The following is a 15,673-nucleotide window of genomic DNA, read 5'->3' as shown; positions in this document are numbered from 1 at the left end:
GGAATGGGCCCGTCCGCAGCCGGCTGGCTCTGCTCAGTCCTTTCTCTTTTGAGCCTGCCTGGCGGTGTCTTAGGTTTGGGCTTTTCACGGAGCTCAGGGGATAGCTATCCCACAGTCTGGGTTACTATCTCAACCTAGTTCCCTCAGATTGCCCTCAGGGTATTCAGGCCCAGATCTTACCCTAAGCAATGCCACCCGCTCCTCCCTGTCCCTCCCCTGCTTGCAAGTGGGGGATGCCAGTGTCTGGGCTGCTGCTGCGCTGGGAGTTGCTGTTAGGCATGTAATCTGTGGGATTTCACTATTTATTTATTTTTCCTTCTGCTTGTTTTGCTCTCTGAGATTCCAAGGCTCGCCACAGACCCGCCAGAGAGAGTGTTTCCTGGTGTCTGGAAAATTCTCTTTTTTAGACTCCCGTCCCTGGACGGATCTCTGCTCCTACCTCTTTTGTCTCACTTTTTATCTTTTATATTTTGTCCTACCTCCTCTCAAAGACAAAGGGCTGCCTTTTTGGGTGTCTGATGTACTCTGCCAGCATTCAGAAGTTGTTCTGTGGAATGTGCTCGGTGTTCAAATGTTCTTTCCACGAATTTGTGGGGGAGAAAGTGGTCTCCCCTTCCTATTCTTCCACCATCTTCCGAAGCATTCTAGTAAGATTTTCTAAGAAAGATTTTGAAAATCAATATGTCAGCATGCTCTACAGAAAAGATTTTTATTGAAGTATATCCAAGTTCCTGCAGTAATAAGCCAGGATTCATTCATCAAAATTGATCAACAAAGATCCCACCAATTTCTACATTTCATTCACCATATTTCAACTTTTATTATTTTAAGAATTTCCTATAATCTGTACTTTTCAAGATCAAAGCCTTTCTTTTCATTTTAAACTCCCCTCCCTCACACACATCCTCCATCAGGACCTTCTAACTGACAGTCCCTTAAGTGGGGAGGAATTGACTCCCCAGAGCAGGAGCAAGTCTCCATTTCTTATTCCCACCCAGCATCCTGCACAACGGTAGGATACTGCTGGTCCTCAGGGGTGTCAATAAAGTGCAAGTGTAATAATGATCATAATGATAAGCTTAAAATAGTTTTACCGGTTAAACTGTTTGAAAATGCCAATCTTGCTACATTTTTTGTTTTTATTTTTGTGGGTTACTCTTGTCTTCTCAGGTGACCAGTATATTTCTTATCTGGGCATCGCTTTCCTTGTCCCACAATTCCCTGCATCATTTAGTCCAGTTGATTCTTCTATCCAATGCTACTGTTTTCTCAGCTTTAAAATAAGGACTTAGCAGTGGATATATGTGTACTTATAACTATTTTATGTTGTTGTACAGCAGAAACCAACATAACAATGTAAAGCAATTATTCTCCAAATAAAATCAAAATGGGGTAATGAGACTACTGTACTTCATTCAATATACATCTCATGTTATGTACTCTATATGATATTAATATACCAACCTGCAAAATTATCTTAAATGAGTACATTATACAATGCATCAGGGACACATTAAAGAGCTGTGAGCGTTATTACTGTGACAGGTGTATACAACAATTTCGCCATTATTTCATTTCTACCCTAAAGATTACGATACCTTATATGTGCCTTGCTCAAATATAATTTTTAATGCAAAAATTCTACCTCTGCAAATTAGAATAGGTTAATCTTTTCTAGCATTCTACAAAGCATATCTACACATTTAAAAATTTTACTAGCAAATAAAATAATCCCATGACCATACCAAGCACACAGAGACATTTAGTGGGCATCAGGTCACCATGCAGTCAGTGCACTTGGCATACAAGATGCTTCTTAGGTAGGAAACGGTGTATTAAGTGAAAATCTACATTATGCCAAAATAAAAAATATCTTGACCTAAGACCTAGCACAGCCAAATAAATACATAAAATAAATACATTTCAAATTCTTAAAAACCAGAAGAAACCCAACCCATCAATGGGATCATATCACAAGGTGGGATATTAGGGAGATTGGGGTTAGCAATCAATAAAATTCAGTTATCATTTTCCATATCATAATTATTGTTACCCAGATTAAGATCAGGATCTTTTGGAATCATTTCATTCCCTTTCATTCTAATTTTTTTCAATGCAACTTCTCATTGCCCAGGTGGATGTTCACAGATGCACAGCAAGGCTGGTCTCCTTGACCCTGTGAGAGAGGGTTAGTGTTCAAGCAAGTGGGGTTCTGATTGCCCATCTCCCATGAACTGGTGCGAGTGACTTCTTCCTTCTTCCCTTATACTGACCACATATGGATTAAAGGAAACAAAACTCAGGTGCCAAGTATTACAAAGCTGATGGGAGTCCACAGACTCAGGACTTGTCCTTCCTTGAGCTTTTATCAGAAGCAGCCATGTCCCAGCCTTTCTGTTCTTCATATTGACCTGATCCTTCCCTTCTGCCACAGCCTAGGCCCCAGCTATGCTGCCCTGAAGTTGGCTAACCGAGACACATCACTGTGTCAGGGAAAGCAACTTCATTTCTTTCACATTCATGACATTGAGACTTACCCTTGTTTCCTAGTTGCCCACAGAACAACTGTGGAATTTTACTTTCTAGCATAATTGCAAAGAAAAACAAAAATTCTAACCTCTTGAAAGTGACGCAGCCCCTCGGGCTTTCTTTACTTCCCTTTCTTGTTCTCACATCATCATGAATTACAGTCAGAGAAGGAGCAGTGAAACAAATCTTGTTCAATACGTCACTAAGTGTATATAAAACGTTTAAATGAAAAACCACACTCAAGGAAAGAAGGTTATTTCTCTTGATCTCATAGACTGGGTCTCACTGCCCTACATTCTCAGAGGAAACAGAAAGAGAGGAACAGAGATGCCGGGTGGAAACAACTGCCTGAGTAAATGACTGCAACTCACTAGATTCTGTGACATAAGCTTCCATCAAGAGACAACACCGTCACTGAATCTCCTTCATCCAGCTCAGAAACTCTGAGCAGAACAAGTGTTGAAGTGTTTAAGTAAAGAGTTGAAAAATAAAAACTATACTTGGCAAAGTAAATATTACTTATCTACTAAAAGCAAAATGATTGCAGTTGGAAATTGTCTTCACCAACTTACACAAACACACTTTTGCTCTCAGCATCTGAGCACTGCTGACTCTTTGGACTCCTGGGGAAATGGGTCAGGAGAAGAGAAGGTCACCACCAAGACCTAGGGTCCTTCACAGAAACACTCCAGGGGAGATGATGGAGTTTAGGAAGAGAATTAATTTTCCCAACAAATAAACAAGCCCTCCACAGAAAGGAAATGTTGAGGCCACAGGATGCGGTGAGCCTGCCCTCATGGAGGGAGTCCAGCAGGTGAGGAAGGGACTGACTCACTCCAGTGGACAGGCTGTGGCTCCAAGTGATCTCTCCCCTGTGAGTGAGGTGCTGCTGGGGAACTACAATTATCTTGGAATTAGAATCTCCTCACCCATGTTCCCTGAGAAGAACCAGGATTCTGGTGGGTGTATTGGCCCAGTCTGTGGAGGACCACAGGTGTCCAATAAGAAAATGGTGGAAAGAAAGGGTGATGTCTCTAATAGATCTGCCCTCCTGGTTCCCTGAAGGGCAGGGATCTGCAGGAATGTGTTCCACAAAGAAGAGAAATGTGGGAGGAGTTCAAGGACTGATAATAATCAGCTTCTTCCCTAAATCAAACACTAAGGAAAACTCTTCCTTTGTTTCCAAGAGCTTAACTGCCAGTGTGATCTGGTAAATCTCTTACAAATAGGGAAAAGATAGGGCTGACAGAGCCTGGCTTCCTATGGAAACTAAGAGGGAAAAATGGAGCCTAAGAGCAAGCCAACAATGTGTTCATGGATGAGAGGACAGCAACACTTATGAATGAGAGATAAAGGGCAATAACCTGTGTAATTACACATGTCCATCAATACAGACTTAAGACGAAGACCTTTCCCATTTGACTGAAAAATATTCATTTGGATGGGCACTTCTGAAGTCACTAGGAAAAGGCAAAATTAATAGTCTAAAAGGAAGAAAATTTCTTTGACTGTATTGAAAACACATACAGAAAACCAAAAAAGGAAGTAAAAGTGTATAGAAATGATTAGAAAATGAAAACTACCGTGTTCCCTATTTAACGGCCTTGCTTAGAAAGCATGGCATCAGAGAACCTACCTCAAGGTTCCACCAGACGCCGTCTCCACCAGCCCAGCAGCAGCCTCATCTTCCCCATGGCCTTCGTGCTCTCTCTACTGATGGCCCTGGTGCTGGTCAGCTACGGCCCGGGAGGATCCCTGGGCTGTGACCTGTCTCAGAACCAAGTGCTGGCTGCCACTGAGAAGAACCTCACTCTCCTGGACCAAATGAGGAGGCTCTCTCCTCACCTCTGTCTGCAGGAGAGAAAAGACTTCGCTTTTCCCCAGGAGATTGTGGAGGGCGGTCAGCTGCAAGAGGCCCAGGCCATCTCTGTGCTCCATGAGATGCTCCAGCAGAGCTTCAACGTCTTCAATACAACGCGCTCCTCTGCTGCCTGGGACACCACCCTCCTGGAGCAGCTCTGCACTGGACTCGTTCAGCGGCTGGCTGACCTGGACGACTGTTGGCAGCAGGTGACGGGAGAGGAAGACTCTGCCCTGGGAAGGTCGGGCCCCACTGATGCCGTGACAACGTACTTCAAGGGAATCCATGTTTACCTGAATGAGAAGGAATACAGCGACTGTGCCTGGGAAATCGTCAGACTGGATATAAGGAGAGCCTTCTCTCTCATCATCAACCAGCTTGCAAGAACATTTAAGAATGTAGGATGGAGACTGATCTGACCTTGACATGACTCTCACTGATTAAGATGCCACATCACCCTCGTACACCCACCTGGGATCATTTCAGAAGACTCTGAATTCTGCTTCAGCCACCAAATTTATTGAATTAACTCAGGCAATACATGCAAGTGGTCATAAGCATGGAGATATAAAAGTACCCAGCTGCAGGAGTATCAGTCTATAAGCAACAACTGCTTTGATGTAATTTATTTATATTTTATCTATTTAATGTTATTGTATCTCAATATTTTATATTTTCATATAAAAGATGTGTCTGCTGACATTGTATTAAAATTTAGAAAATATAGTCCCCTTTCTATGATTCACATTGTAATTTGTTTCATTTATTAAATACTTATCAAGGTCAACTTCTTGAGTTTTTTTATTTTAAAAAAAAACTAAGTCCTTATTTTGTCTACAGATAACTATCACAGAACAATATTTGTTCATTTTATACTGTGGATCACGTCTACGACATTCTAACAAATGTCTGTCAAAAGGTGGAATTCTTCAAGCTTTCTGGTGGTGCAGTTTTTAGCACTGTGAGTTTTCCAGGGAGCCTTGGTTGAGAACTAAGATCCTCTAAGCTGTCGAGGGTGCCAAGAAAAAAACAGGTAGAAAGGAGATTATGAAATTGTACAAAATGGTTAATCTTGATGTCATAGGCATAACTAATCTATACCCACTCATTACAGAATGGTTGATATACATGTCTGAGGGAAGCAGTCTCCTCCTGCTGGAAAGCTGATGACATGCGGTGTTGACGGCCGCTCCTGACCCCTATTCCTCTGTCTCCCACTTTCTCCTCAGCCCTGCCTCCTCAGGACTGAGCAGTTCACCCCCTTACACAGCGCCTTCACTGCCTCCATCACAGGAGCTCCGCTCTGTGCTGATTTCTTCTAGCTGCACGGTGTAGTCAGAGCAGAAGCCACAGGAAGAGAGCCCAAGTGAAAGAGAGTTCTAGAAATTCCAAAACCTCTGAATCCCAGCCCTGCTATTTACCAACAGTGTGACAGGTCTCACAAACGCAACAGGTTAGATTCCTCATCTTTAGTACGCGGACAATAAGAGTAGTTTTCACAGGATTACTGTTTGGATTCAATGAGTTCACTCACACAAGAATCATCAAGCGCTCCTGGCAGAAATCATCAGGACTGTGAGGATCACAGAGTGGCTGTCCTCAGGGAGGAGACAGGAGAGCTGGCCTGAGACAGTGACTGGAAGGCGACACTGGAAAGTGCTAGGCCCCCGGCAAAGGTGTTTTCTTTTCACCGTGGGTGCTAGTCCAAAGTGCTTTCAGTGTGAGGACTTTCCTTTGCTGTATGCGAAGAGCATTCCAATTTCTGGGTTTCATATCTCTAGAAAGCACTCCTATGAGTTCATCAAACACTCTTCAAGAAAGATGAATTACTAGAAAATGCTTTGATGTAATACAAAGTTGAATAATAGGGAAAGAATAGAGATCTCATATCAATGCAGAAAATCAAACACATGCACAGGCAGGAAGGAAAGAGCAGGCCCTGTGAAATGGATTTCTGCCCTCCAGTCCTACGGTGTCCCGGGTTGGATCCTAGTTCTCTTTTCAATAAAGCCCCTTGTCTATACTTGCTGGCAATGTCACCTCCTGGAGCCTCTGCATTGCTACTGAAAGACCAAAACCCAACAAAGAATCCAGAAACCAACTGTTACCCTTCTTATACTAAAGAAGTGAATCATTATTCATGAATGAAGTGTGAATCTTAAAATAGATTAACCGGTTAAACTGTTTGAAAACAACAATCTTGCTGCATTTTTCCTTTTATTTTTTATGGGTTACTCTTGTCTTCTCAGGTGACCAGTATATTTGTTATCTCGTCATCTCTTTACTTTTCCCTCAGTTCTCTGCATCATTTAGACCACTTGATTTTTCTGTCCTATCCTACAGTTTTCTCAGCTTTAAAATAGGGAGGAGTGGATGTGTGTGTACTCAGAGCTGGTTTACATGGCTGTACAGCAGAAACCAACACAATAATGTAAAGCAATTATTCTCCACTTAAAATCAAAATAGGGATAATGAGAACACTGTACTCCATTCAATAAACCATCTCATGTTATTTAATCTATATGATGTTAGTACATGAACTTACAAAATTATCGTATATGAGTAAATTATATAAAGCATCAGGGACACATTAAACACACCTGTGAGAGTTGTTACTGTGACAGGTGTATACAGAGCTTTCACCATTATTTCATATCTACCTTAGAGAGGATAATGCCATATTTGTGCCTTCCTCAACTCTAATTTTTAATGCAAAACTTCTACTTCTGCAAATTAGAATAGGTTATTTTTGTCTAGGATTGGACAAAGAATATCTACACATTTTAAAATTTTACTAGCAAATGAAATAATCTCACAGCTATAGCAAGCACGCCGAGATATTTACTAGGCATCAAGTCAGCATACAATCAGTACATTTAGCCTATAAGGTGCCTATGAAGTAGCAAAAGGTATATTAAGTGGAAACCTACATTATGCTGAACACAAAAACATCTTGATTATGAATTTTAAAGCAACTTATCTGTATGAAGTGACATTTTTAAAAGTTCATCAAACTCTCCAATGCAAAAGCATGTATAAATTTGAAAGCTTAACAGAAGATCCTAGGCTAAAAGAGAAGAAAAGAAAGATTTTGAAAATTGAGATTAATTATTTTAGGAGGTTACCGGGTCATAAGTTTGTCAACCACAGGTTTTGGTCAACTGAACTGAGATGAAGAAAGAAGTCATTTAGAAAACATTTGCATTTGATCTTGTTTTGGCAGAAGGAAAATATTTAAACTTGGTGTGAGTTTCAGACTTATTTAAAATTTTTTTAAATAAGACTAATTTAAAACATTTTAAAATATTTCTCAAACAGTTGAACATTGAAGGAGAAATTAACAACTTATATTAAATGAAATCGTTTTCCCTTTCCTGTAAGTCTCAGTCTTGTCCTCAAGTCTTCCCACAAGAGGGCCCCAATATCTACTAGATGCCAGTCTAGACTGTAGGTGCCTTATCCCCTTTCCCCGAATCAGTCCTTTCCCCAGAAACAACCCAGAATCTGAAAACACACCCCAACATGCTCTGATCTCCAGCCGTGAATCAATGCGTAAACAGGCACTGGGGTAAAGCGCCCTGGCTAAAATCTCCTCCCAGGATGGGGAGGAAGGACACAGAGGCAGGTGCGGAAATCACAGGCTCCAAGCAAAGTGGCTGCAAAGCTGCCCTGGGATGTTGGCCGAGAAAGGGAGTTTCCTCACTGCTCCCGTGGTTCCATGTGCTCCCGGGGCCCCAGCAGCGCCTTGCCCAGGCCTGGGGCTCCTGCCCACTGGGACTCCCCTGTTCTCCTTGGTGGATCTCATGCATGAGCTCAAGGAGCCTGACCCACAGTTGGTGCCCGCTCAGCGGTCAGGGCCAGTTGGTCTGTTAAAGGGAGATCTGCGGTGCCCATCCCAGCCGCAGAGGCAGAGGGAAGGCAGCTTTGAGCTCCTTGTAGAGCTGGAGCCCTGGGACTCAGTTACACTGAAGCACTGAGTTTGGCGTTTCCTGGTCTCTCAGAGGGTGGCAATGGTGATGATCACCATTCTCCAGGGCTGGAGAACATCACCCTCCATGTCATCAGGGAAGGGGTTGGCATCTGGTGAGCTTGGTGATCCTGCATATGTTGGGCTGTGCCAGCCTTTATCCAGCTGTTCCCAGCAACTTCCCGAATATAAGATCTTTAAATAGGCCAGAATTGTCATTTTCTGCACTTTTCTCAGTTTTGTTTTCATGGAGAAACTTTTTCCTTCCATCCTGGCCATCAGAGAATGTCACAGCTTTGATGCTTCTTTTGTGTTTTTACAGTGGAAATGAAATATACTCACAGAAAAGTCTTAATCCAAAAGGAGCTTTTCATCTATATGAGTCAACTCAGCTTGAAATAAAAACCTGAAGCTCTGTCTAACTCACTTCTCTAGTCTAAAAGAATACTCAGAGGTGTGACTACATAGTCTATTGTGACAGTTTAAATTGCACCAAAATAAATGTAACCATAACTCTCTGCATTTCCATTTAAGTTGTAATACATAAGGTTTGAATTTTTCCACAATGATTTTCAGGACCATAGTTCTTGTTTTCTGATGGTCTACAGATAACAGTGGCATAATACTGAACATGGGTTAATTCACACAGTTTCTTTATACTGTCACCAAAGTGTGCTGACCACACACACATAGGTGACAATGTGTTGGAGACATGCATTCCAGAAGAGTCAGGCTCAAATGGTGACTGCCCTCCTGGGATCAGGGAAGAGGTCATCGAGGCAGGATGAGGAGGAAGGAGGCAGCAGGAACTCAGAGCAGCTGAGGGCCGGCTCTCAGAGCTGATGAAGAGGAGGGACTGGGGGCGGCAGGAAGGTCTACTCTCACACTATCTGGGGCTCCTGAGTGTAGCCGACACCAGATGTTCATTTCCTCTTCTAAAACATCAAGATCACTTTAGTAGCAGCCACAGAGGACATCCTTCACTTCAAATAATACAAAGTTTGCAAATTAGGCTGAGAATGTGAAGCATAGTGAATGACAGCAGTCTGTCATATCAATATAACCAATAGGAACCTCTTTACTCCACCCTCAGTCCAGCCAAGAGAAACTCTGCCTGCAGGGCTCTTAACACTGTCAAGGGTCTGCATGTTGAATCTCTAAGTGTTAATTCCAGGAGAGGGACTGCCTGGAGGACTCTGAAGGGGCCCAGGAGCCCAAGTTTCCTTCCTTTGATCAGTGCCTGGTACAGTATGGAGAAAAATCCCACAGTACTTTAAGTTCTTTGCAGAGAAACAGAATCTAGGCAGTTGTCTAATACAATACCATTGCCCTGTTAATAAATGAGGTAAAATAAGCAGTCCCTTTCTTCAACCTCAGTAAGTTTTAGAGCACCTCTGATACTACTTTTTAAGATGCAGATTGTGTTATACTTCAAAATCATACGGAGAGAAAAAGAAACCAAATAATTTCTCGGGCCTGGTGCACTGGGAAGACCCAGAGGAATCGGGTGGAGACGGAGGTGGGAGGGGGGATCGGGATGGGGAATGCATGTAACTCCATGGCTGATTCATGTCAATGTATGACAAAACCCACTGCAATGTTGTGAAATAATTAGCCTCCAACTAACAAAAATAAATGAAAAAAAAAAAAAGATACAGATTGTGTTATACTTCAAAATCATACTGAGAGAAAAAGAAGTCAGATTTGTAGTCAGTTAAATGAGTTTCTTTTCCTAAAAGAAAAAAAATGACTTTAAAAAAATTAAAGATGTGGAGAGAAGGAAATTGGCTAAAATGCTGTGTTTTGAGGCTCACCAAATCCAAAGACTAGGAGAGGGGACTGCCCCAAAGATTGTGAAGGAGCAGATCCCAAGATTCCATGCTTACAGCAGTCCTGGAACATTATGAAAAGTAATCTTACAGCACTTGAATACTTTGGCTCGGGGCCAGCATCTTGAGAAATTGTCTTACAAAATAATAGCTGATCTGTGAAGAGTACAAATGAGGTAAACAATCCCTAACATCATCCTCAGTTAGTCTTAGACCACCTCTTGAGATATTATTTTAAGATATAGGTTTTTTTTAATGGTGAAGGAGACCAGGAAATCGGTTATAAAATGTGACAGAGGGGAGGAGGACAAGAAATGGGGCATTCGTATACTTTCTGAAGTATACGTACTTCTGAAGCTATTTCTTGGGTTAGTATTGGGGAATAGTAAGAAAGGACTTCTCTTGAATATGAAATGTTAAAAGGCACCAAGTCTAAGACATCAAGATAAATAACATTGGAACTCTATTAAAAAAATGAAAATACCAAAATATATGCGCTAAACAAAGCATCAAAATTTTCAAGAAAGACAAGATATGCCCTTTCATTTGCAAGACCACATGTGTCTTTCGAAGAAAGGCTTCACATTGCCAATGAAATCTGGGCAATTTTCATTTCATTTACAAAATTCTTCCCAAAGAAAATGAAAAGATCAGATCTGGTAAATGCCCTCAATGCTTTGTACTGGACACTGCCTCTCCTTCCTTTGGTTCCTCTCTCTCTCTTCCATTCATCTTCCTTTCTTTCTGACTGCACAGCCCTGCATATGGGATGTTAGTTCCCAGCCAGACATCAGAGTCGCACCTCCTGCATTGAAAGCGCAGTCTTAATCATTGGACCAGGGATATCTGCATTAATTCCTTTTGCTACACTACACTCAAGGTGGAGTGCTGGCAGCGGTGTTTCAGAAACTCGAGTTAAATAATAATTATTTAAGACTGTCAGAGAGTCACAAGAAGTTGTCAAACAAATGAAGAAGTGATCTTGAATATATTAATGAGTTGGCCTCCATTAAAGTCTGTAAAGTAAATCACATTAAATTCTTGTTTCAGTATAAACCATAGCTTAAATGAATTTAATAAAACACTAATAAATATTAATATCATTTTAATACTCATATTTTAATATATTATCTAGCAATTAAATATTTTCATAAATGAATAAATATTTCAATACTCACATATTTTAATATCATATATATAATATTTTAAATGTTTTCATAAAATATTTCAAAAATAAAAATTGTGAAATATTTAATGACATAAATACAATTAAATAGAAATTTAAACGCATAAAAATACAGTGCCTTGAGTTTTTGAATATTCCTACTTTTCAGTTGTTCAATACTTATTCCCCCACTTCAGGGCCAATTCCGTGAACGACACCCTGAACGTCCCCGTCCTCGGGTGGGGACCGCGCCCCGACTCACCCCAGGGCGTCCCCAACACCGGCCCGTCGCCCCGTCGCCGCCGCCAAGCTCCCCTTTCCGTGAGCGGCCCCTTCATCGCGCCAGAAAGGAGCCCCAATCTGTAAAATCGGCGCCAACTCGCGCTGATTCTCCGCTTCAAACGCCTCCCTAAACGCATTTTCTCTGTAAAAGTGGCCTCACTCAAGTTTCTGTGCGGGAAAATGCACGACGCTCAGGGAAAGCAGAAAACGCAAGGCTCCGGGCTGCCACCACACCAAAGGGCTCTGGCGAGGGCTCGGATTGAAGATTTCTGAGTGCGCTACTCAAGGAGCACTAACCTGGTCTCTGACAGCGACGCCTTTCCTGCTGAAAAGGCTGCCAAACCCGCTGAAACGAAGTCTCAGAACTCGGAATCTCACTATCAAACCTGTAAGAAGACATCCTCCGCGCTCCTGTGAAAGCCCAGGGAAGCGCGCTGTGCCAGGACCGGGAGAAGAAACCTTTCGCTCTGTGATTAGTGGTGCCGCGCGCCCCCTGCTGGCCACCCAGTGACTCATGGAAACTCTCTGTGGCCAAGATCTATTTGCTAGTGGCAGGAGTCATGCTCTGCTCCATCCCTGTTTGTCCCCTTGACAACAAATTCTTCATACATTTGAGACAAATGAAAACGATCCCCTCTCAGTCATGCCTAGAGCACAGACACGACTTCAAGTTTCCTTGGAGAAGAGAGAATATCACCCCAATCCAGATGACTCAAGGCACCTGTTGTCACCAATTGATGCTCCAGCAGATCTTCAACCTCTTCTCCACGGAGAGCAGCTGAGCTGCTTGGAACAGCGCCCTCCTCAAAAACCACTCCAGCCTGGATCAGAGCTTGGAAGGGCTGGAAGAAGTGACTTTGGATTGTCCCGATTTGGCAATTGCTGTCCAGAAGTATTTCCAAGGAATCCATCTCTACTTGAAGGAGAAGGAATACAGCCCCTGTGCCTGGGAGGTTGTCAGAGTGGAAATTCAAAAATGCCTTTTCCTCATGTAAGAATCCTCAAGAAAAGTCAACAAATAAAATGAAAATTATCCTTGTGACAACACTCCATTCAATCAGACTGTTGTTTGCTTAAGCCTCCAAAGTGATCATCTGTTTGCTTACAAGCTGAAAAATGTTTGAAGTGAGCATCACAATTTTACAAAAATATTTAGACAGAGAAACACAGTCTCTTTTCTTAAATGAATAATTTTATAACATAATTTTAAAGATATTAAATGTGTTTTGAGGGTATTTGCTATTTTCAACATATGAAATTCATTTTTTATGGAAAAGTTTTTAAGAGAGTATGTTGTTAGAGGTATTTTTCAGTTCACCTAATGCTTTGCTTCTTTAACAGGTAAACAACAAAGTGTCAGGAATTTGATTCTAGTGGACACTTTTCTTTCCTTCTTTGAAGAGCATAATGCAGGTGTTCTTGATCAGGTGAATCTTCTAACTTGCTCTCCTCCAAAGAGTGAGTTGAGAACATTGGTGCCATTGTTTGAGATTTTTTTCCCATCATCAACCTGAGACTCCAAATTTGCCTGTAGTACTTGAGTCTATTCTCCCTGAGGCAATAGAAAAGTCTGGTTGATCACATGGGATGCTTCCAGGGACCAGGACTAGATGGGGTAATAGCACTTCTTCTCACATTACTTGACCTGGACTTATCCTCATCGGAGTCTCATGGAAAGGAAGTTGGAAAATATTTGGATGATTAAGAGACAGGACAAGTTCAGTGCACAAGACCATTTCTTCATTTTAGCACTATTTGTCCTAATGTGCTCTACGTGGGTGTGCAAGGGGAAATCCATTGTTCTTGCTTGCACACACTCTGAAAAACTCTTATGTCACAGTTTCAGCTTGGGGAAGATGACAGAGATGTCACTCAGAGTTCAGAGCATCATAGATTATTTGCAAGAAGCATTCAGGTTGACTCCCAAAGGCACAGGCTTTGAGAAAAACATCTATACGTGTAGGCAAAGTGTTTCCTTATTAGCTGAGGGAGACAACGAAAGAATGATCAGGCAGCTCCTTGCAAGCATTGAGAATCACTGAACTAAAAGTGGACAGGGGGCCTTCCACTCACCACACCTTCCAAATATTGAAAAGGCAAACTTGAAGAAAATATTTCTGCAAATGATCTTTAAAAGTTATCTCACTCATTATTTCATCATATCCTCCCTTGTAGAACCATGAAGAATATTTAAATTATTGTGTTATCACATCATATCTATTAAGAGGTGTTGGTATTATTTTTTCTCCTATCATTACCATCCTTGTGAATTGATGTTACATGAATATTGATTGAGCTCATGAAATGTTATGGCCCAGATGACATGTCTAAGTAACGGAGTTGAGGAAGTTGATTTCTCCTTTCAGGTATTTTACAGACTCCTGCGGGTATTCTTAGGATAAAACACGGCATGATATATCTTATTGTTCAAGCTTCTTCAACAAAATAGCATAGATGGGTAGTTTACAAAGACCAGAAATGTATTGCTGCAAGTTAGTTCTCGAGTCTGGATATCTGAGAACTGGATGTCAGCTTGTTCCAGTTCTGGTGAGAGCCTGCTTCAGGTCTCACACTGCAGAGTCTGTGTGGGACTAGTTTATATCACCTCTTTGATAAGGGCATTATTTCCTTTTGTGAGGTCTCCATCCCGACACCCTAAGCATGTCCCAAAAGGTCTATCACCTGATATCATTAGTTTGGGCTTTAGGACTTCAAGATATGAATTTTGTGGGGTCCTAACCATTCAGAATATAAAGAGCTTTAAAGTCTACATGCTTCTAAGAATATAGTCTCACTGAGCAAAAAAAAAAAAAGCAGGTTAGTAGGCAGAAATAGGAGATCAGGGATTCATACCCAAACTCTAGTGTTTCATTCTGTCATAAGCCTTTAATTATTATGTGTCAAATACTGGAAGTCATCCTGAAATGGAACTCAACATCTGATGCAGTGGAATAAATTGGAGCATAAAAATGATCATTCATCATTCCTTGTGAGGATTCCCTGAAGTATCTGCATCAATGTAGTGGTAATTGTCATGTCGGTAAAGATACATCAAAGAGTATTGTGGTAAACTGCCTGGTTGCTATGAGCTATGAGCATCAGGGAGAGTCTGAGTTCAGAACATGGTTCTGTGTATGACACCTTCTCTCATGTTCCTTCTCTCATGACCTCAGGTGAGTTCAGTCCCTCACGTGTCCAACTCTTTGTGCTCCCATGCACTCAGCATGCCAGGTTTCCCAGCCCATCACCAGCTCCCAGAGCTTGTTCAAACTCATGTCCATGGAGTCAGTGATGCCATGCAATCATCTCATCCTCTGTCGTCCTCTTCTCCTCCTGCTTTCAAACATTCCCACCATCAGGCACGTTTCTAATAAGTCGGCTCTTCACATCAGGTGGCCAAAATATCGGAGTTTTATCTTCAGCATCAGTCCTTCCAATGAATATTCAGGACTGATTTCCTTTAGGATGGACTGGTTGGATCTCCTTGCAGCCCAAGGCATTCTCAAGGGTCTTCTCCAACACCACAGTTCAGAAGCATCAATTCTTCAGGGTTCAGCTTTTTTATAGTCCAACTCTCACATCCATACATGACTACTAGAAAAACTATGGCTTTGACCAGATGGACCTTTGTCAGGAAAGTAACATCTCTGCTTTTTAATATGCTGTCTAGGTTTGTCATAACTTTTCTTTTTTTTTTTTTTTTTAAATTTTATTTTATTAGTTGGAGGCCGACCATGTCATAACTTTTCTTTCAAGGAGCAAGTGTCTTTTAATTTCCTGGCTGCAGTCACTGTCTGCAGTCATTTTCGAGCCCAAGAAAATAAAGTCTGTTTATCTTTGCATTTTTTCCCCATGTATTTTCCATGAAGTGATGGGACCAGAGGCCATGATCTTCGTTTTCAATTGTTTTAAGTTTTAAACCAGCTTTTTCACTCTCCTCTTTCACTTTCATCTTTAGTGAAAGTGTTCCTTTGGTACCTCTTTGCTTTCTGCCATAAGGGTGGTGTCATTTGCATGTCTGAGGTTATTGCTATTTCTCC

General features: G+C 41.6%; 2 pseudogenes; both read left to right on the top strand.

Annotated features, from left to right (window-relative positions):
- Positions 1-4,221: 4,221 nt before the first annotated feature.
- On the top strand, positions 4,222-4,792 carry LOC136148512 (interferon omega-1-like; annotated as a pseudogene).
- A 3,272-nt stretch (positions 4,793-8,064) lies between these two features.
- LOC136148323 (uncharacterized) lies at positions 8,065-12,628 on the top strand (annotated as a pseudogene).
- Positions 12,629-15,673: the final 3,045 nt, after the last annotated feature.

This window comes from Muntiacus reevesi, chromosome 17 (assembly GCF_963930625.1).
Source record: "Muntiacus reevesi chromosome 17, mMunRee1.1, whole genome shotgun sequence".
Lineage (NCBI taxonomy): Eukaryota > Metazoa > Chordata > Mammalia > Artiodactyla > Cervidae > Muntiacus > Muntiacus reevesi.
This window is presented reverse-complemented; position numbering and strand designations above follow the sequence as displayed.